Below are 23,619 nucleotides of genomic sequence, written 5' to 3'. Positions count from 1 at the left end.
CTTGGCGATCAAGCTCCCGCATGGTGGGGGGGGATCTCAGCTCACCCACGCCGGGCAATCGACCCCGGGTCGAACCTTCTGTGACTGGAGCTTCCCGACATCAGTCTCTACCCGAGACTGCAATCTCCTCGATGTTAAAATCCGCAGGCCTCTGAACAACCCTTCCATTAGTTAGGGTACTGTCAAATTCACCAATTTCCAAATGCTGACATTAGACTTGGGAAGCCTATGCAACTGATGCCCTGTGATGCTGAGAACTATATTCTGCACCACATATCCTCCCCTTTCTTTACTCTACCTATTGTATTTATGCATGGTATTATCTGATCTGATTGGATCGTATGCAAAACAAAGCTTGTCGCTGTCCTCGACGCAGGTGACTATCTGATCTGATTGGATCGTATGCAAAACAAAGCTTGTCGCTGTCCTCGACGCAGGTGACTATAATAGAACAAAACCTGAACCTAAACCTAAAGATTCAGGTCAAACTCCTGAGACTTAATCCAAGAATCTAGGCTGAATCTTCACGGAATTAGCGCCACAATGATGGGGAAGAGGGTTTATAAATGTGACATTAAACAGCCCCTTTCTTCCAGCTTCACCCCCACCACTTTCAGACTGATGTAAAATATTCCAAAACACTTTAAAGGTGATTAACTGAGCTGTACGTGCTATCCAAGCCAATACCTGTACAGCACAACAGCATCACCAAGCTAGACATATGTCCAGTTATTACACTGCTGTTTGTAGGAACTTTCTACACCCAAATTGGCTGCAGCATTTCTGATGTTACAACGTTGATTGCATTATATTAATGCATGTCCTCATTTCAATATTGATTAGATGAGAGTCATGACGGTAACTATAGATGAAGGTTATCTGCAATCAAATCTTTCCTAATCTAATTGAATATATTTTACCGATGTTGATAGTGCCATGTAATTTATCTTTATTTGAAATACAAGCTTATCAAAATATGATTGCTTAATTGCTAGTAAAAGCTATTTTAAGATAGACACAAAAAGCTGGAGTAATTCAACAGGTCAAACAGCATCTCTGGAGAAAAGGAATAGATGACGTTTCGGGTCAAGAGGTTTGAAAAAGGGTCTCGATCCGAAATGTCACCTATCCCTTCCCTCCAGAGATGCTGGACTGATCTGTTGAGTTACTCCAGCATTTTGTGTCTTTGTTTGGTTTAAACCAGCATCTGCAGTTCCTTCCTTACACAAAACCTATTTAACATCCATAATGGTTCATTTGCCTAAGAATTCGCTAATGAATTGCCACACCTCAAAAATCTATATTAAAGTTCCAGTCAGTGTTCCTGTTATATAGGCATCGAGCATCATAACTTTATGAAAGTGGAACCCATTGGCCCATTTAAAAAAAAAACCATAAGCACGAGTTTTCAGAACCAAGGAAAACCGACCAGTAATGTTAAATTCCCACTAAACTCCACAGCTGTGTATCTCTGGCTTATTAAAAGTTGTCTGGCTTCTAAAGTTCTTAAGTCTCCAGTCCTTCTCCTCCCGCTCTTTTAAAGGACTTACCGTACACTGTGCTAGCCGTCTTTAACCTTCCTGTTCATCGTGGGTATCACCTTGTGAATTTCAGACAATGCTCCCACGCTTTCCCTGGCCCCCGCATTTGGAGGGTGTGTGTGTGTGCATGCGTGCTTGCGTGTGTGTGTGTGTGGGTGCGTGTACGCGCACCCCCCCCCCCCCCCCCCCCCCCCCCCGCTGACGGTCGATCCAGCTCGTGGTTTTTCAGGCGAGTGCCCCCAAGCTTGAAAGTCGCAGACAATTTGCTGAAAAGTTGTGTAAGTGGGACAGGCCGTTAACTTTTAGCTCTATCCTGACACAAACAATATTTCAGTGGTTATTGTAAATGGCCAACCCGTTTCAGTGGTTATTGTAAATGGCCAACAGTTCCCAATATTAGATCACAAGCGTTGAGAAAACCAGGCAGCATGGGATGTTACAAAGAAAAATGGTAGTTTGGAAAAATCAGTCAAATGCCTTTGGTGATATGACAAGAATACCTGAATGATAACAGTGTGGAAGGGGGGTGGGGGGGAGAGGGCAGCACGGTGGCGCAGCGGTAGAGTTGCTGCCTTGCAACGCCGGAGAGCCGGGTTCGAACCCGACACTCGGTGCTGTCTGTATGGAGTTTGTACATTCTCTCTATGACTGCCTGGGTTTTCTCCGAGATCTTCGGTTTCCTTCCACACTCCAAAGACGTACCTGTTTGTAGGTTAATTGGTTTAGGTTTGCATACTTGGTATAAGTGTAAATTGTGTAAGGTGGCATTAATATGCGGGAAACACTGGTCGGTGCGGACTCAGTGGGCCGAAGGGCTTATTTCCGCACTGTATCTCTAAACTAAACTAATCTAAAATGATTGGCCCCAGTGGAATTCTAATTTATAGAATGAAAATGGTAAATCACTGACAAATCTCAGGGCTAGCATTTAACTTCAGTAAGTACCAGACAATGGGTCACTTATTGTCATTTCTCAGACTAATCCAAGGCCAAGTTTGGAAGCTGTGTTGGAGAATGGAGATTGGGCAGTGTCCTAATCTGAGCCGTGGATATCTAGCACATCAATACCTTCAGCACAAGAGCAAAACAAGCACAGGCTGAGTTGAAGCTTTCTTCAGTCGAGGTTGACGTTAATCTACAACAAGGAAACATTTTCATCCTTCAAAAATTCTGGCAGGAAATTTGGAAAGTGTGTGAAGAAGTTTGCACTTGGCAAGGAAACGGTGAAGTAATGCAGTGTGTTTTTCTTCCCACCCTTCTGCTGCGGTAACTACATCAAGCTGTACAAGACCATTCTCATCATCCACCCCTTGACCTGCTGCTGCTCCTGATAAATGTGGAATTGCTGCCCCATTGAATGGCCCACACTCATTGTTTGTCCTTCTGGTTTCATTACTTTTTTCTCCTGGAGATCATTCCCCGCTGAAGTGTGCACAAGATTCATGAAGATCAGCTCACATTCACCCCCCTTCCTTCCTTCCCATCTCACTCAATGTTCTTCGATCCAATCTGAAGTTGAACTGGATTTGGAGGACTGGGTGAGACCCTGGTCTAGATTCCCAACTCTAGGACCTTTTAATACACCATTGCTCATGGTCACCCTGAGGGTCATTTCATCCATTCAGCGTTGCATGTTCATTGGAAGGTTTTGAGAGCCTCTATATAACTGTATCCCAACACAAAATATTGCAGATGTTGGAAATGTTGAATACATTTGGAACAGAAACTCCTCAAATATCTCAACGTCAAGCAGCATCTGAAAAGTATGAAAGAGTTAATGTTTCAGTTCAATCAGAGCATCAGCTTTTCCATTCTATACAAATTAGATAAAAGATTTCCCCTTCATCCCCTTTGATCTCTCGTTTTCACACCTTATCCTTCCACATCTCTTGTTTCCCTCTCCCCTGGCTTTCATGTCTGAAGAAGGGTCTCCACCTGAAACGTCACCCATTCCTTCTCTCCAGAGATGCTGCCTGTGCCGCTGGGTTACCCCAGCATTTGGTGTCTGTCTAAAGGATTTCATTTATCAGCTGAAATCCAAGCTGCAGAAAGACCAGATCTTTGCACTGGTTTCTATTTAAGAAGCCGTGAAGAAAGCTAATGGAATGTAGGCCTAAATAACAAGAGGATTTCAGTATAGAAGTAAAGAAGTTCTTCTGCAGTTGTATATAACCATATAACAATTACAGCATGCAAACAGGCCATCTCGGCCCTACAAGTCCGTGCCGAACAACTTTTTTCCCTTAGTCCCAACTGCCTGCACTCATACCATAACCCTCCATTCTCTTCTCATCCATATGCCTATCCAATTTATTTGTAAATGATACCAAATAGGGCTCTGGTATGACCACATCTGGAGTATTGCGTACAGTTTTGGTCTCCTAATTTGAGGAAGGACATCCTTGTGATTGAAGCAGTGCAGCGTAGGTTCACGAGATTGATCCCTGGGATGGCGGGACTCTCATATGAGGAAAGATTGAAAAGACTAGGCTTGTATTCACTGGAATTTAGAAGGAAGGTTTTGAGAGGCACTATATAAATGTATCCCAAATCTTATAGAAACATATAAAATTATAAAAGGACTGGACAAGCTAGATGCAGGAAAAATGTTCCCGATGTTGGGCGAATCCAGAAGCAGGGGCCACAGAATAAAGGAGAGGCCATTTAAGACTGAGTGAGGAAAAAACTTTTTCACCCAGAGAGTTGTGAATTTATGGAATTCCCTGCCACAGAGGGCAGTGGAGGCCAAATCACTGGATGGATTTAAGAGAGAGTTAATATTCAGTATTTACTTTAATGTCATTTTCACTGAGTATTTGCATACACAGAGGAAATTAAAAAATGTTTCTCAATCAGTTCCTGTCAGTGCAGTTAATAAAAACAAATACATACATACAACTTTAAAATAGACTTTAAAATTTAACTAAAAACAGACATTCAGACAACAGTGGCGTTGCTTTGACAGTTAGATAGAGCTCTAGGGGCTAGTGGAATAAGGGATATGGGGAGAAGGCAGGCACGGGTTATTGATTGGGGACCATCAGCCATGATCACAATGAATGGCGGTGCTGGCTCAAAGGGCCGAATGGCCTCCTCACACACCTATTTTCGATGTTTCTATGTTTTCTAAGCCATTTGTCCCACTCGTCTCCCACTTCCCTGCCCAAACTGCCTTGAACAAAGATAGTGTTTAGACATTCACTCAAATGTTTGATTTTGGCTGTGAAGCACACACTGAGTGGATGGCCTCCCGTTAAATTGTACTGCATGTACCTTTTAAAGATGTGTAATGACCCTTGACAAGAATGCACGAGTCCTCACAGGTCTCTAAAACCAATCACAAATGGATGGAGAGCTACAACATGAGGTAGCTTCCTCTTATCAGATTGTACACATTCATGCTGCAGTACGGCCACTGTGTTCCAAACACCGAGGGGGGCAGATAGTGGGCCACGTGGGTGGGGGGATACATTTGAACAATGTATGTAAACAGTATTGAATGTTTAGTGTAGCCTCCGATAATGTCAGATGAATATTTTGCACGGTTCATGTATTGTATATATTTATTACCTGAATAAAGTCTATTTTGAAATTTAAAAAGAAGATTTGATCTAAGAATAAAAATACTGTTGTCATACATAAAGCACCCTTTGAATGTCGGGCTGGAGAGAGACATGCATCAGAGGACCTGCACAAAGATTAGCTCCTTCTATTGTATCATGAAAGACCCGCTGCTGTCTGAAGGCTGATGGACTTTGTTAGAGGTGTTGTTCCGATAGGGCCTGATTCAATCTCCTCAGTTTAAAAGCCTCAGGTATTAATCATCCATTACTCAAAGGTTACTCCTGAACTTTTGGCCTCGCTCTTCCTTTTGATCTCCGCTGCAAACTGTCCTCAGCGGAGGCCAGGAAATCATCAACTGATACGGGGGGTCTGAAAGTGAACGTTTCTAAGCCACTTGTCGGAAAGCCAACACAATAGCAAACAAATCACCTGGACCATTACTTGCCTCCCACCACTTTCATTTTGCCATCTATCTACTCACTTCCACAGGGCAGAAACCTGGTGAGTTTTATTTTATACTCCACTTAAATAGCGCCATGACTTTGCACAGTGTGTGTGGGTGAACTGTTTGACCTGAGGTGAAATCCTATCTGAGCCTTCACCCAACTTTAACCAATATCTTCCTGTCGACTTGCCTTCAAAGGATACCTAGTTTGGTGCATTGGCAGAAAATACACAATGTAAACAAGGATCCTCATCACTGACCTGAATAATGCTCTCTCCGTATATCTTGTGATTTCTGCATGAGAACATCTCCTTCTCTGCACTTGCTTGGGTACTCGCCACATCAAATGGGATATTTTTCAGCAAGGCTAGTTGTAAATATTTCATGTCAAGTCAAATGGACTTCCATTGATTCTATTGTACGATACAAACATAAGCGCCGTCTTAGAAATGTGTTCAAGCATTGAAAGATGTTTAGCGATTTCTGTGTTCATCTCTGCATAAATCCCAAAGTTGCTGTCATTGTCAATGTGTGAGGATGCAAAATGTCTTCGCTGCTCCCCAAAATCCTGGCCATAGAGTCTCTGGTGACATGCAATGGGGATGTTTGTGAGCTTGCACTTGTACCAAATTACACTGTGTCTTTGATATTCAAGTTGGTTTCGACATTTACTGTGCCAAAGTGGATTCTAACCAGTTGGAGAACAGAACAGGGACACAAAACTGGCAGAGGAGGGGAATGAATGGACAGAGTTATGGATCAATCATGAATGTATTATCTGCAGTGGTCACTCTGGCACAATGTAAGATTTTCTTCCTATAAGTCATCAAGAAGAAAATTCATTTAATTGTTTGGGTCAATAAACATTGGTCCAACAGGTCTACGCCGACCAAGATGTCTATCTGCTCTCATCCCAGCCGCTTGTATTTGGCCCATATCCTTTAAACCATTCCCATCCATGCAGTTGTGCAAATTAAACATTGTAATTGTCCCCACCTCTAGACTCCCTCTGGCATCTTGTTCCATATATCCATCAAATCTACGTGGAAGAGTTGTCCCTCAGATCCCGTTTAAATATTCCCCCTCTCACATTAAGCCTATGTCCCTGAGTTTTAGAATCTTGCCCTGGGGAAAGTAAACTGTGACCATTCATGTTCCCTCCACCACTCATGACTGTATATAAACCACATGCCTTTAGTTAGTTTAGTTCTATCACGTGTGCTGAGGTACAGTGAAAAGCTTCTGTTTGCATGCTATCAAGTCAAAGAAACGACAATGCATCAACCTGGTGGGGGCGCTGCAATGGCGGCAGCCCTGTCAGCAGCGCGTTAGTTTTTTCAACTTTTTTTTTTTTTTAGTAAGTTTTAAAGTATGTTTTTAATGTTTCTTTGTATGTTTTGTGTGGGGGGTGGTGTGGGGGGGTGAGGGGGAAACCGTTTCGGCCGCCTCCTCCATGGAGAGGCGACTTTTTCCAGGTCGCCTCCCCCGTGGCTTAACAGCAAGGATCGGCGTGGCCTTAACCGGAGACGCGCCCGGGGCTTCAGCGGCGGGCGCAGCGTGGACTCTCGGCGTGGAGCGGGTGAGCCCTCGCTGGAGGGGAGCGCTCCGTTTCGCTGGCCCGGGGCAGCCGGCAGCCTGAAGCCGCGCGCGGTCTGCACAGCTCCAGCTGGCGCGGGGTCTACAGCCCGGGATCCCTCATTGGGGACCTGGGGGAAGAAGAAGCCATCACTGCCGGCCCGCGACCAACTTCTACCGTGGGCGCGGTGGCGACTTACCATCACCCCTGGAGGGGAGCTTCGACCGCCGGCCCTGCGGTCTGTGGTGCTTCTGGCTGCGGCGCGGCGGGAACTTTAAACTTTAAATCTCGACCGCCGGCCTGCGGCCTACACCAACTTAAAGCTGCGGTCTCCGGTGGGGAAGAGCCGATCCTGGACTTACCTGGACTTGTACCATGTCCTTTTACCATCTGGACGCCCGCAGCAACGGCTGCGGAGGGTGAGGTCCCGACCACGGGGGAACATTTTGTGCAAGATATAACGTTCCAGTCTGATCAAGTCAGATTAAGGATGGTTCAAATGTCTGTGATGAGCTGTGTGTTTTTGGCCATAGCTTCGGTGTGGCTGGTCCAGGACAAATTGCTGGTGATATTTATTCCTGGAAACTTGAAGCTACAACTATCTTTACTTCAGCACCATCAATATATACTGGGATGTGTACTATATATTACCTTGCCCCCTCAAGTCAATCACAGTCTCCTTAGTGATGATGAGGGTGAGATTGTTGGCTTGGACCAAGTTTGAAGGTTTGATTTAGTTGAGATACAGTGTGGAAACAGAATCGTTGGCCCACCGCGTCTAACAATCACCCGTACCCTAGCTCTATGTTATGCCAGTTTTGCCTCCTACACACAAGTGGCAATTTACAGAAGCCAATTAACGTCTTTGGAATGTGGGAGGAAACCAGAACACCTGGAGAAAACCCACATGGTCACATGGAGAATGTGCAAACTCCATACAAACAGCACCCGCAGTCAGGATCGAACCTGTGTCTCTGTACAGCAGCAACTCTACCAATGCGTCACTGTGTCTCCCAACCGCTTTCCTTCCTGTATTCTGTCTCATTATAATTCGATATCCAATCCACCATGGTGGTAGCGTCTGCAAACTTGCAGATTGAGTTAGATTGGCATTTGGCTCCACAGTCATGAGTGTAGAAGAGGCACAGTCGGGCTCTAAGAATACATCCTTGCGGGGCACTAGTGTTGAGGAATATTGTAGAGGATGATCTGTCGCCTATCCTCACTGATTGGGGTCTATTGGTCAGAAGGTCGAGGATCCAGTTGTAGAGGGGAGTGTTGACTCCCCAAGTTCCATCCGTTTGGAGTTGAGCTTGGTTTGGATAGTGCTATTGAAAGCAGAGTTATAGTCAATGAATAGGAGTCTGATGTTGGTGTCCTTCTCATCCAGGAGTTGCAGGGCTGAGTGTAGGGCCATGGAGTTGGCATCCGGTGCAGAACCGGTTGTGGTGGTGGGCTGGCTGTAGTGGATCAAGGTTGCTTGGTAGCTCGGGGTTAATGTGTGCCATAAACAGCCCCTCAAAGCTCTTCATGATGTCAAGGCTTAGAATGGTAGTCATTAAGGCATGAGATGTTGCTCATTTAACTTTCTACACTCCAGGAGAAAGAAATTCAGCATATCTAGTCTGTCTTATAACTCAAGCACTCCAGTTCTAGTTACAGGAGGCAGGATATTGATTTAATCTGCACACGTTCTCACCATCTCCCCCAGCTTGTACCACTCACCCACACACGAGGCGCACATTAAATGGCCAGTTAACCGCATGATTTTCGGATGTGGGAGGAAGCAGGGCTCCCGACAGTCACACGGAGAATGTGCCGTTCTTCGAAAAAAATGTAAACTCTGATTTTCCTTTTGAACCAAATGCCTGTCTTCTTCACGATCGTATCGTATAAATAAATTGAGTTGGAATGGAAAAGCTAGATCGCTTAAACAATGTTGACAACCTGGCCAGCCTTACACACACCCATAAATCAATTACTGTGTATATTATCATTCCTGACGGACACATTCTTAGCTGTAACTACTTCCTGTCAATTCAGCAACACTTCTCTAGTCCTTTCCCTAGAATTCCTCCGGGACTCATAAGGAAAATATATTCCAAGCCTTGTTGTTGGGGTGGTATTTGGATAATTCTCCTTTCATTAGATTGAAGTAATAAAAGTTGTTCAGGACTCTGTCGAAAAACTCTTATCCCCTCTAACAAAGTATGGCAGTGGCACTCAGGAAAGCACCTAGGACCTTGGTTTAATATCCCCTCCAGTGCAATAACTCTCAGAGTGTCAGCTCTCAGAGAGGCAATGTTATGAATTCTACCCCCGACCTCCCACATTTATCACACTGTAAACAACTCTTTCTCACATACTCATCAACTACCCCCAACAGTAAATTACCATGGGGGCAATTCATTGTCACCAGATACCCTGCTATCATGATGTGGGAAGAATCCAGATCAATAGCAGAATTCTATGTGGTCAGATGGAAATGTGGAAACTCCATACACACAGCACTCAGGGTTAGGATTGAACCTGGAGCTGGAGCTGGAGCTGCAAGACAGAGATGCTAACAACCATGCCACCCTCCCACCACAGGTTACCTGACTTCTCTCACCACATGTCGACAATGGCGCACATAGCAACTTCATTTTAAATTCATTGAGGTGCGTGCTAGCCCTGACTAGCAGGGAGAACTTGTAGCCATGCGATGGGTAGTCTGGTCATTTATTTCATTGAAGATCGACACAAAATGCTGGTGTAACTCAGTGGTACAGGCAGCATCTGTGGAGAGAAGGAATGGGTGATGTTTCGGGTCGAGACCTTTCTTTCTGAAACCTCACACATTCCTTCTCTCCAGAGATGCTGCTTGTCCCGCTGAGTTACTCCAGCATTTTGTGTCTATCTTCGGTGTAACCAGCATCTGCAGTTCCTACTTTGGTGTTTGTGGTTGCGGGCTGTGTGAGGTGCACAGGGTGCTATGTTTCCCCCATTGTGAGTCGTCTTTAGTTCATTGACTAGAGTACTGTGGGTCGAGTAAAGCACCACGAGAATGTAACTGTTGGTGCGGTGACAATGGGGTCAAATAATATGCCACCTCTCTGGACTAATTTTCTGATTGAAAGGGGATGGTTCAGTCCCTTTACAATTTTCAACATTTTAAAATATACAATTCTGTACATGAATAATATATAGAACACACATATGACTGAATTTGTGACCATATTACATATTTTTTTTATGTTCTACAATATATATTGGTACATTGCCAAAAAAACCTCATAAAACGGCTGTTGAATAGAAACTGGTAGGGATTAAATTTGTTTAAGAAGGAACTACAGATGCTGGAATTGAATTTGTTACTGGAAGTGGTGGTGGGGGAGGGGGGCTGAATCATTGCACTTTTCTTGTCTTTTTTACTGGAGAAAGCATGGAAATGACTTTGGTTGATGCAATGGATGTAAATTCAGTTTTGTTTAGTTTGTTGTCACGTGTACAGTGAAAAGCTTTTGTTGCATGCTGACCATTGAGTGGAAAGACAATGCCAAGATGTGGGCAACATTCATGAGGTGTCAGTCACTCACGATGCCCTTGTTCCTCCTCCCACTTTCCTCTCACTGGCCAACTATCTGTCAGCAGACACCAAAGGTAGACACAAAATGCTGGAGTAACTCAGCAGGTCAGGCAGCATCTCTGGAGACAAGGAATGGGCAACGTCAGCCATTCTCTCCAGAAATGCTGCCTGTCCCGCTGTGGTACTCCAGCATTTTGTGTCTATCTTCGATTTAAACCAGCATCTGCAGTTCCTTCCTACACATTTTGTCAGCAGATGCCGACAGTCCCCCGGTTATGTAGGAGTTCCATTCCTGAGACCTGTGTAAAGCATATTCTCCTGCGTCAAAAATGTTAATTTTCGGCGAACGTTCTATTGGTCTACATTCAACGATATAATTTTTTAACTTCATCAAACATCATTCTTTATTTAAACTAATGGGATATATATATATAGAAACATAGAAAATAGGTGCAGGAGAAGGCCATTCGGCCCTTCGAGCCAGCACCGCCATTCATTGTGATCATGGCTGATCGTCCCCAATCAATAACCCGTGCCTGCCATCTCCCCACATCCCTTGATTCCACTAGCCCCTAGAGCTCTATCTAACTCTCTTAAATCCATCCAGTGATTTGGACTCCACTGCCCTCTGTGGCAGGGAATTCCACAAATTCACACAACTCTCTGGGTGAAAACGTTTTTTTCTCACCTCAGTCTTAAATGGCCTCCCCAGGGTTCAATCTGGTGAACCTACGCTGCACTGCCTCAATCACAAGGATGTCCTTCCTCAAATTAGGAGACCAAAACTGTACACAATACTCCATATGTGGTCTCACCAGAGCCCTATACGTATCCAATCATTAATAAATATTCCAAAATATGTTATTATTATTATTATTATTATTATTATGATTATTATTATTATTATTATTACTATCTATCTTGGGAGAATGAGTGTACAGTTGTGCTTCAGTCAGTCAGGTCACCTGTAGCCCAGGCTGCCACTGTAGCTGTGCTGCTTTTAATCCCAGTAGAAAACCTACTTTTTTTCCTCATCTCTGCTTTCACTGAACTAGAAGCAACCTCATTTCAGAATATGATGAAAGCACCCTGTTTGACAAACTGCTTATTTTTCGAGCTGTTAAAACCGCCCTGGTTGCAAAGAGGAGATGTTTGCCTACACGTTACTATGGTGACTGGCAGATAACTGCATTCCTCGTACATTTTGCATTATCCCTTTGTTGGATGGGTTAAATTGTCCATTAAAAGAGAAGACAGATGAATTGCATACAAGCTTTCAAATGTTACAACATGATATTATTACCTTTGAAGCTGAACAGGAGCAGTGACATTTTACCTCTTCCAAATGCATGTCTGAGCTGGGGTGTGGCAGTGGAAATAACAAATTGGTGGGAACAGCTCGAGCAATTATTACAACAAAATTGCACTGTACACCATTACAACACACTGGCTTGTCTGTTTATGTAGTGTATTGTTACCACTTCCTCTGGCAGCCTATTCCATGTAGGCACTGTCATTTGTGTGGAAAATGTTGCCCCTCAGATCATATTATTACTTTCCCTCTCATCGTAAGCCTTTGGCCATTGTTCTTGACTCCCGTACGCTGGGGAAAAAACAGTGGCTATGCAGCATATCAACTCCCCTCATGATTTTGTATACCTCTATAAGGTCACTGCCCAAGCTCCCATATGCTAGGGAGAAATGACCCCCATCTAATAGCTCAAACTTTTCAGACCTTCCAGTAACATTCTCATAAACAAAACACAACGTGCTGGAGGAAGTCGATGACCAGGCAGCATCTGTGGAGGCAATGGACAGATGACATTTTGGGATGGAACCCTTCTTCAGACTGATGGAGGGGGAGAAAGCTGAGTGAGAGAGGTAACTGCGGAGCAAAGCCTGGCAACTGATGGATGGAAGATAGGCACAAAATGCTGGAGTAACTCAGCAGGACAGGCAGCATCACTGGAGAGAAGGAATGGGTAATGGTTTTGGGTCGAGACCTTTCTTCAGACCAAGAAGGGTCTCGACCCGAAGCATCACCCATTCCTTCTCTCCAGAGATGCTGCCTGTCCCGCTGAGTTACTCCAGTTTTTTTATGTTTACATATTCTGTTGTACTGCTACAAGTAAGAATGCCATTGTTCTGTCTGGGACATATGACAATAAACCACTCTTGACTCTCTTGAAATTGGAGAACTCAATGTTCACACCATTGAATTGTAATCTTCTCATGGATGCTTGTTGCTCTCTGTCCAGTCTAAAGACATCTTTGCTATAACAGGTCCACCAGAACTGTACATCAAACTCCAACAACAGTGGCCTTGCCAACATGGTGTTCCTGTTCCATTATACCTCAGCTCCAGTGCTCAATACCTGGCCGATTTCGCTGACACTGCAGTTTAGTACTTACATTTTCAGCACATAAACTGTTGACTTTTATTAAAGACCCCTGATCCACCCCCCGAACTTTACTACCGAGATCAGTAAAGTGTATCCCTCTATTGGAAGGTAGTTGAGGCCAGTTCATTGGCTATATTTAAGAGGGAGTTAGATGTGGCCCTTGTGGCTAAAGGGATCAGGGGGTATGGAGAGAAGGCAGGTACAGGATACTGAGTTGGATGATCAGCCATGATCATATTGAATGGCGGTGCAGGCTCGAAGGGCCAAATGGCCTACTCCTGCACCTATTTTCTATGTTTCTATGTTTCTCCATTTTTTACAGCAATTAACACTGGTTGTTCACAGGTTGAACTTTATTATTGTCCATGCGTCAGGGAAGATCAGATTGGTTTTAGAAAACAATCCATCCAAGGGCAGCATGGTGGCGTGGGGGTAGAGCTACTGCCTTACAGCACCAGAGACCCGGGTAGGTGTTTGTCTGTACGCAGTTTGTACGTTCTCCCTGTGACCTGCATGGGTTTTCTCCACAATCTTCAGTTTCCTCCCACTCTCCAAAGACGTACAGTTTTGTAGGTTAATTGGCTTGGTATACATGTAAAATTGTTCGTAGTGTGTGTAGGATATTGTTAATGTGCAGGGATCGCTGGTCGCTGTGGACTCGGTGGGCTGAAGGGCCTGTTTCCACCATGTATCTCTAAACTAAACTAAACTAAAAACTAAAGGAACTGCAGATGCTGGGTTTTTTCGAAGATAGACACAAAATACTGGAGTAGGACAGGCAGCATCTCTGGCGAGAAGGAATAGGTGACATTTCGAGTCTGAAGAAAGGTCTCGAACCGAAATGTCACCTGATCCTTCTCTCCAGAGATGCCGCCTGTCCCATTGAGTTACTCCAGCGTTTTATGTCTATCTTCATCTTAAACTAAAACCTAAACTTTCATCAGTTCCGGCTATAATCTGGTTCTTCACTATCACAGAGCTGTCGATGTGAGACTGATACTATCGGATGGACAGCATTTGCTGATGAGCACGCAGCTTTCGGGAAGATCAGAGTGCTGCTGATGCGCCATATATCAGTCTGTCCGTCTGTGGGGGGGGGGGCACAGTGAGCAGCCAAGGCCTGTCCTGCCTGGGGTGAATGATCAGAGCCTCGGGGACAAATACTACAGTACATTGGCTCATCCTCGCAGAGACAACGATGTGGGATTTGAGTACAAGAAAAATCTAGGGGAGTGATGATTTGAGATAAAACAGAATGAAGCAAGGGTCATATCTGTTGAGGAAATCAGCTTGGTTAAATGTCTTGGATACCCAGTGTAGTTCTCTCCTCCCCTGTCCCTTTGGCAATATACAGATAATAATTTAAACAACTAATCTTGAAAAAACACAAGCACATGAAAGTAACCTTACATACACAAACTCTAGAACAGGCTCTAGAATGCAATGTTGTATATTGCCTCAGCTGCATTTCTGATTTGGGGAACCACAAGGTGAAATAGGAATTCTCTGACAACTGCTCACTGTTAACTAGGTTTATGCTGCTAGGTTTAGGTATTAGCATGGACTATTCTGTGTGGGCATAACACTGTTGGATGCAGCTTCCATGTACAGACAGTCTTGGTATAGATTTGTTGTAGGAAGGATCTGCAGATGTTGGTTTAAACCGAAGATAGACACAACATGCTGGAGTGACTCAGCGGGACAGGCAGCATCTCTGGAGAGAAGGAGTGGGTGACGTTTCGTGTTGAGATTTGATATAGATTTGTTCAACTCACACGGTTCCTCACTGAGAAATGGCTGCAGTTTAATGAAATTCTTTAGGATTGGAGCCAAGTTTGACAACTTTTTATACAATTAGTTTCAACACTGGAAAAGACAATTAAAGGGATAAATAATATCCAGCATTGTGGAAAGGACCAAGAGTTGCTTTTCCACAGAGATGCTAAAACAAGATGTTTATTTCCGGTGTGAATCAGTTAATTCTCTGCTTGGAGAAAGTTTGAATGGTACAAATGAATGAACCATCATCTGATAGACACAAAGAGCTGGAGTAACTCAGCGGGACTGGTAGCATCTCTGGAGAGAAGGAATGGGTGACATTTCGGGTCAAGACCCTTCTTTAGACTGAGAGTCAAGGGAGAGGGAAGGGTACAAAGAACATGTAAGACGTGAAAAGGACAGATGAAAGTGACAATGATAAGGACATTTAGAATAGTTAATTGTTGGATGAGGGGAAGGTGACAACGAGGCATAGAAGCAGTAAAATTAATCAGGAGGACTGTAAAATTAGTAGGAGAAATGGGGTGGGAGAGGGACAGAGAGGAAGGCACGTGTTACTTGAAGTTAGAGAAGTCAATATTCATACAGCTGGGGTGTAAGCTACCCAAGCAAAATATGAGGTGCTGTTCCTCCAATTTGCATTAGGTCTCATTCTGACAGTGGAGGAGGCCCAGGACAGAAAGGCCAATGTGGGAAGGGGAATTAAAGTGTTTAGCAACTGGGGAATCATGTAGGCCTAGGCGGACTGAACAAAGGTGTTCAGCGAAACGATCACGTTATGACTGTGTAGATTTCACTCAATCTGCCTCCAGCACTTCTATAGTCTCTAAAATGGACATGGATTTGAGAAAAGCCTAGGTCATCGAAAACATCTTTTATTCCACAAACAAAGCAATATTCCAGAATAGTGACTTCAACTTGCAGTCAATGACATCGACGTTTGGCCATGTGTTGTGGTGATGACGAGAATAGAACCAGAACATTTACAATATCTATTCTGAGAATCCCCCACCCCCCCCCCTCCGTAGAACATGCAGTCTTTAGAAGGATCCCAACACAAAATGTCACCTGTCTATATTTTCTCCAGGGATGCTATGTGACCCGCTGAGTTACTCCAGCAATTTGTCTACTTACTCTTGTTATTCCAACTTGCGTGCAATGAAACCCGACTGTGCTATACCTGTGCTACGGAACACTAACAATCTGCATTGTACATGTGTCTGGACTTAAATATCGACACATTCTGGATGATCTTCCGTATTCTAAGATAGACATGTTTGTTATACTATTCTTATACCAATGTAAAGCACTTTGGCCAATGAGAGTTGTTTTTTAAATGTGCCATATAAATAAAAGTGACTTAAAAGTGAATGGGGGCGGGGAGAAGAAAGGAAAAAAGAAGAGGAGGAGCCCGAGGGTTGAGGGAGAGCTGATAAGGGGAGCAGACATCAGGGGCTACCGGAAATTGGATAATTCAATGATTATGCCGCTAGGGTGCAGATTGCCCATATGAGGTGCTGCTCCTCCAATTTCCAGTGGTGCTCACTCTGGCCACGGAGGAGGCCCAGGACAGAGGGTTCATTTATGTCCTTCCCAGTCCATCCCACATGGCTGTTCTTCTTAAGATGGTCATCACCACCACATTCTCAAGGGGTAACCAGGGGCAGATGTAGACCATGACCACATCCTGAAAAATACAGGGAAAATAAATAAACAAATCCCGAGGAAAAGGTTTGCTCCTCTTATGAATGGTGACCATAATACACAGCAGATTATCTAGGTGACTCACTGATAACCTCTGGGAGAGAAATCTACCATACGTGTTATGTCTGGTCTATGTGCAAGGCCAATCGCACAGTTTTGCAATTCGCTCTGGCTGCCTGCCCAAATGATTGAGCAATGGACAATTAGCAATGGCAATAAATGAAGGGCTAGCAACAGGTCCGTGGACAAACAAAATGAAGGCACTATTTAAATGTAAGTGCTGGTTGTTGTGAGTGTGAGCAGCAATAGTCGCTGAAATGTTACGTAGAACTTTGCACATTGGTGTGAAGAAGGGTCCCGACCCGAAACGTCACCCATTCCTTCTCTCCACAGATACTGCCTGTTCCCGCTGAGTTGCTCCAGCTTTTTGTGTCTTATCTTCGGAGAAGTACAAACGTTGTACCTGTGTAGACACTTTGAAGGAACTAAACTATAAGCCCTGTCCAATTATCTTGCAAGGCAGACAAAATTGCTGGAGAAACTCAGCGGGTGCGGCAGCATCAATGGAGCGAAGGAAATAGGCAACGTTTCGTCCCGAAACGTTGCCTATTTCCTTCGCTCCATAGATGCTGCCGCACCTGCTGAGTTTCTCCAGCAATTTTGTCTCCCTTCGATTTTCCAGTTTCGGGCAACCTTATATATCGACGACTGCTTTGGTGCCACCTCCTGCACCCGCACACAACTGACTGACTTCATCCACTTCACCACTAACTTCCATCCGGCACTCAAATACACCTGGACCATTTCCGACACTTCCCTACCATTCCTTGACCTCACTATCTCCATTGCAGGTGATAGACTTCTGACCGACAGATAGACTTCTGACCGACATACACTATAAACCCACTGACTCCCATGGCTATCTGGACTACACTTCTTCCCACCCTGCTTCCTGTAAGGACTCCATCCCCTACTCCCAATTCCTCCGTCTACGCCGCATCTGCTCCACGGATGGGAGGCGTTCCACACCAGGACATCTGAAATGTCCTCATTATTCATAGAAACGGGGGTTCCCCTCCTCCACCATAAATTTAGGTTCGCACCAGGGTCTTTCCATATAAGGAAGCAACACTGCTCTCTCCCCCCATCCGAGCACTCGCAACAAGGGCCAGTAGTCCCCCTAGTCCTCACCTTTCACCCCAACGCGCTCACATACAAAAAGTAATCTCGTTCAGTTTCGCTACCTCCAACGTGACCCCAATGCACTGCTCACATCTTTCCCATCTCCCCCCATATCTGCACTATCGCCAAAGACCGCTCCCTCCCTACACTCCCTTGTCAATTCTTCCCTGCACTTTCGGGTTCATTCCCGGTCACTTTGTTTGCAACCGCAAGAGATGCAACACTTTTGTCTTTTTTAAATCTCTGAATGGGCTCTTGCCCCGCCGACCCCTCCCCCCTCGACTCCGTTCAAGGACCCAAGCAATCATGCCAGGTGCGACAGAGGTTTACCTGCAGCTTCCAACCTCATCTATTGCGTCCGCTGCTCTAGATGTCAGAGGATCTATATCGGATGAGACCAAGCGGAGGTTGGGCGATCGTTTCGCCGAACACCTCCGCTCGGCCCACAATAACCAGCTGACCTCCCGGTGGCTCTGCCATCTTCAAATCCCCCCTCCCACTCCGTCTCCGACCTCTCTGTCCTTGGTCTGCCTCCATGGCCACAGCTTCTGTTTGTGGTGGAAAAATTGGAGGAACAGCACCTCATTTTCCTATTTTTCTTTGATCTGCATCCCGGGGGCATGAACATCGAATTCTCCCAATTTTGTTAGTCCTTGCTGATCCTACAGCACTTCCTTGCAGCCCCTTTGTCTTTAAAGTGCTCTCCCATCCCCCAGCCTTCGGGCTCCTCCTCCTTTAACCTTGTCCCCATCTTAACAGCCCCCCCCGATAATTGATGAGGTTTTAAATGAGTTCAACGTTGCCTATTTCCTTCGCTCCATAGATGCTGCTGCACCCGTGAGTTTAGGCACCAAATTTTGGTGTAACTTATCCCTAACCAGTCTCTGGAGAAGGGTTTGGGGGACACGTTGCCTATTTCCTTCGCTCCATAGATGCTTAGGGATGCTGAGTTTCTCCAGAGATTTTGTCTCCCTTGATTCTGTTAGCCCTAAGAGCTGTATCTAACTTTCTCTTTAATATTTTTATGGGTCTCATTACTAATGACTTTTTTATATGCCAGGCTATTAATCTGGGTTTAACATCCAGTGCTGGCATTGTATTCTGTGGCTCACTAACTAAACCATTGCACCACCACCATGCCAGAGATATGGCCATGAAAATATATTTGACTGTGGTGGCCAATTCTAGTCGTTAATAGACAAAGGAGGCAAATGAATACTAGAGCAGGAGATAAAACCTGCTAAATTTGACCAATTGATCATTTAGATATCTTGATGATCTGAGCAAACACTGTGGGATTTTCATGCAAATTTATAATAGTAAAAACTTAAATAGCTATTTAAAACGTATCAAATTCAGCCCAAAAGTCGATCTTAACAGCCTATTGGGTAATTGATCAGGCTTGGTGAAATGAGTTCCAACAAATTCTTAACTAAATTGGTTATTGTAGTGAGATAACACAAAATGCTGGGTGTAACTCAGCGGGACAGGCAGCAGCTCTTAGATTCAGAGAGAATGACCTGGGTGACATTACGGGTTAGTCCCTGCTTCAGACTGTTTAGGGATAAGGTTATACCGAGAGAAGTAAAGATGATGCAGAGAGATAAAGAACAATGAATGAAAGATATGCAAAAAAAGCAATGATGAGAAAGGAAACAGGCCATTGTTAGCTGGTTGTCGGGTGAAAACGAGAAGCTAGTGCGACTTGGGTGGGACAGGCAACATCTTTGCAGAGAAGCAACTTTAGTGATAGTTGGTTGCTGGGATTTTAGCTTCTTCTTCTTCAGTTCTTCACGTGTTTGCCAACTAGAATGCAGGAGATAAAACCTGCTAGAATTTGACCAATTGATCATTTAGAAATCTTGATGATCTGAGCAAACACAGTGGGAATTTATCATAGTAAAGCTATTTGCAACGTATCAGCATTCAGCCCAGCAAGGTCTATTGTTTCCTTTATCCTATTCTTTGTAAAAGATCAAGGCTAATGAAACAAAGGCCAAACAAATAAAACTTGGTGGCAATTGTACAAATAGATAACTCACCGCATCCTGGGTGTTTATGACTGGTTAGATGTGAAGCTTTGTTAGATTCAGAGAGCTCTATGCCACCTCTTTAAACAAGAATGGATTACGTGCTGTAATTGTTATATGGTTATATGTTTAAGAAGTAACAGTGAATCAAAGTACTGGGATATAAGCGTTTTGTTGGCCAGCTCCTCAACACAAATCATTTGCACTGCACTGATTGGGTGACATTGTTGGTGTGAAATCGTAATATAACTTGATTGGATAAAATGATGTGGTGTGATTTGAACAGAGCCACATATTTATCTAATTGCATGTATCCATTCCAGTCTTTAATTTAATTCCGTGTGGAGAAAACCGTGGGAATTTAGGACACTAAAAAAGGCAGCATTTTCGAAGCTTCACTGATAAACGCCCCAAAGCATTCTCTCACAGTGAGGTGAAATATCCATTAACGATAGGCATTTGATAAGGAACAGTCTTAGGAATCATATACATAGAGTCCTGAATGAGTCTGAGGAAGGGTCTCGACCCAAAACATCAACCATTCCTTCTCTCCACAGCAGCTGACCGTCCCGCTGAGTTACTCCAGCATTTTGTGCCCATCGTTGATTTAAACAGTATCTGCATTTCTTTCCTACACATAGAGTGCTGATGTGTGGCCTGAAATGTTGCCCATCTCTCAGCCTCCATAAGTGCTGTCTGACCTATTGTTCCTCAATAGTATGGTTTTCGCTCCAGGTGACAGCACCTGCAGCCTTCTGTGTCTTCAAATATACACAGCGTCATATTTCACACAATGTTTGTAACTCTGAAGTTGTGTTCAGCCCCATTGGTCGCTGTTGATCAATGATCCATATAAGATGCCTCCCACTCCCACTCAACCTCATCTACCCAATCCAATACACCCTGTGTAGGAAGGAACTGCGGATGCTGGTTTAAACCGAAGATAGACACAAAATGCTGGAGTAACTCAGCGGGCCAGGCCGCATCTCTGGAGAGAAGGGTCTCGACCCAAGACGTCACCCATTATCTCTCTGAAGAGACTCGACCTGAAACGTCACCCATTCCTTTCTCCAGCGATGCTGCCTGTCCCACTGAGTTACTCCAGTATTTTGTGTCTATTTCCAATACAATGCAATCCCATGGCTCTGTTACTATTTCATTGCTTCTCTACTACACTGACATCCCTCATTCTTCAATCTGAAGAAGGGTCTCGACCCGAAACTTCACCCATTCCTTCTATCCAGAGATGCTGCCTGTCCCGCTGAGTTACTCCAGTTTTTTGTGTCTATTTCTGTATCTTTACCCTGAATCATGCTGCTTTAAGGACCATTACACACTCACAATTCTCTTTAAGCTACTCCACAATCCTCTATACCAGTGGTTCCCAACCTTTTTTTGGCCATGCCCCACCTAATCACCTCTAAAATCCTGATGCCCCCCCCCTTGCTTTCCCTTGAGAGAAAACAGAGGAAATAGATATTATAGGGGTAACTTAGCAAAAGCTCTTTGAATCGCATTTCTAAATCCAATTCAATAAATAAGGTTCTCCCATGACCTCGCGCGCTTCGTGCGACGTGCATGAAGAGCGATGGCGCGGTGATTATGTAATAACTACACAATAAAGACCTTTTTTACCCCAAAAAAATTATTTACTCAAAATAACATCTGAAACATAAACTACATATGTTTACCTGATGGAAAATCCAAAAAAATAAAAATCGAAAATTTGGATCCAGACCTCCTCAGTCGCGCTCAATTGCCCCCCTTAAAAATCAAATTGCCCCCCTGTGGGGCGTACGCCCCACGTTGGGAACCACTGCTCTATACACTACATACAATGAAAACTGAGCGATCCTTGCATGTTTAGTTGCAATGAGAATTTGTCCACACTTAGCATTAACCTTGCTGGGTGGCATGGAGGCTGAACTTTGGAGGCATCACTTGAAGCCCAAAGGATCATATGGGAAGGGGTAGGAAAGGCATCATACCCAAGGCCGTTTTCACACAGGCTCAAAGCCAAGGAGAAGTTGACCGAGATCTGGGTTGCAGGCACACTAGGAGGTGTAGTCACAGTCACAGTCACTCTTAGCTTCCTGGCGTCTGGATCATTTCCAGGCCTGATACTCTTCTTTGTGATCTCTCGTGGTTTGTTGCCCATTGCAACATAGGGAAGGTCAGCTTCACACGCAGAGAGAGGCAACTTCATTAATTTGCCATCAATCCACAGATGCAAGCTGAATGGAAACATAGACTTGCCATGAACCTAGGCTTCTCTAAAGTGCAGGCTATCAGACACATTACAAATTAGGCCATTCAGCCCATCGTCCACTCTGCCATTCAATCATGACTGATCTATCTCTCCCTCCTAACCCCATTCTCCTGCCTTCTTCTCATAACCCCTAACACCAATACTAATCAAAATGTTATCCATCTCTGCCTTAAAAATATCCATTGACTTGGCCTTCGCAGCCGTTAGTGGCAAAGAATTCCACAATCCTGAAGGGTCTTTGTGGCCACACTGTAGATATAGTTCTCGCTAATTCATCCAGGGTCCCCCTGAACCATGGGGAATAACCCCCTCCCTTGCAGCACCATTGCAGCATTCATTATTGAAATAGTGGCGGCCTCTGGCAGCTAGACAAATGCTAAAATGAGAACGGAAAACATTGGAAACACTCAGCAGGTCAGGTAGCAACTGTGGAAGGAGCAACACAATGAATGTTTCTGACTGACTGAGGAGCTTTTGTCATTTTGTTCCGATCTCAATGGAGATGTAGACCAGAGGTGGTCTGGGAATTTTGGAGGCAGGAGAATGTGTCCGCAGTCTGGGGTGAAGTGTGGGAAGGAACTGCAGTTGTTGGTTTAAACTGAGGATAGACACATAAAGCTGGAGGAACTAAGTGGGTCAGATAGCATCTCTGGAGAAACAGAATAGGTGACGTTTCGGGTCAAGACCCTTTTCAGACTTCAGTCTGATCAGTCTGAAGAAAGGTCTTTATCTAAACGTCACCTATTAATTTTCTCCAGAGATGCTGTCTGACCCACTGAGTTACTCCAGTTATTTGTGTCTATCTGGGGTGAAGTGTATTGCTTGGACTGTATCACAGAGCCACAGTTTCACAAAGCATGGACATGGACTTATTTATGCTAATCCCATTTCCTCAACCCACTTATAGATTCAACCACACCTGTACACATTGGTGCCATTTGCAATGTTATTTAATCAACCAACCAACATATCTCTGCAATGTGGGAAGGAACAAAAGTACCCAAGGGAAACTCAAGAGGTCACATGAAGAATATGAGAACTCCACACAAGCAGCACCATAGGTCAGGATCGAACCCAGGACCCTGAAGCCACGAGGTGGCAGGCCTATTCAGTTATGCCATTGTGCTTCCAAGTGCTAGGCCATAAGATTACTGCTGCGAGGGTAAGTGCAGGCAGTTACGAGAATTTTATGTGTGGATCAATGGGAAAGTAGATAGACAGTAGAAAGTCCCATTCCTTCCATGGGATTGTATTCCTTAGTAATGTGGCAAGTCATGGTCCACTTGGGCATTCCCACCCTTCCGGCTTTAGAATGGCCTTGACCGAAACGTCACCTATTCCTTATATCCAGAGATGCTGCCTGTCCCACTGAGTTATCCCAGCATTGTGAGTCTTTACTTGGTGTAAACCAGCATCTGCAGTTCCTTCCTACTCAATAGGAAAGCACCCACTTAAAGCAAGACAGCTCGGGTTTGCACAGGGAAAGCCCCGTGTGGCAGCTCTGGAAATGTTTCACTGGAAGATAGTGATCTTTCTGAGACATATAACCAGCAATAGGG

The 23,619-nt window shown here is 44.5% G+C and overlaps 1 protein-coding gene across 2 annotated transcripts in view; it reads left to right on the top strand.

Annotated features, from left to right (window-relative positions):
• Window positions 1-23,619, top strand: part of znrf3 (zinc and ring finger 3) — a 309,817-nt gene that overhangs the window by 48,971 nt on the left and 237,227 nt on the right. The window lies entirely within an intron of this gene.

The sequence above is a fragment of the Leucoraja erinacea genome, chromosome 25, assembly GCF_028641065.1.
Source record: "Leucoraja erinacea ecotype New England chromosome 25, Leri_hhj_1, whole genome shotgun sequence".
In the NCBI taxonomy this organism is placed as follows: domain Eukaryota; kingdom Metazoa; phylum Chordata; class Chondrichthyes; order Rajiformes; family Rajidae; genus Leucoraja; species Leucoraja erinaceus.
This window is presented reverse-complemented; position numbering and strand designations above follow the sequence as displayed.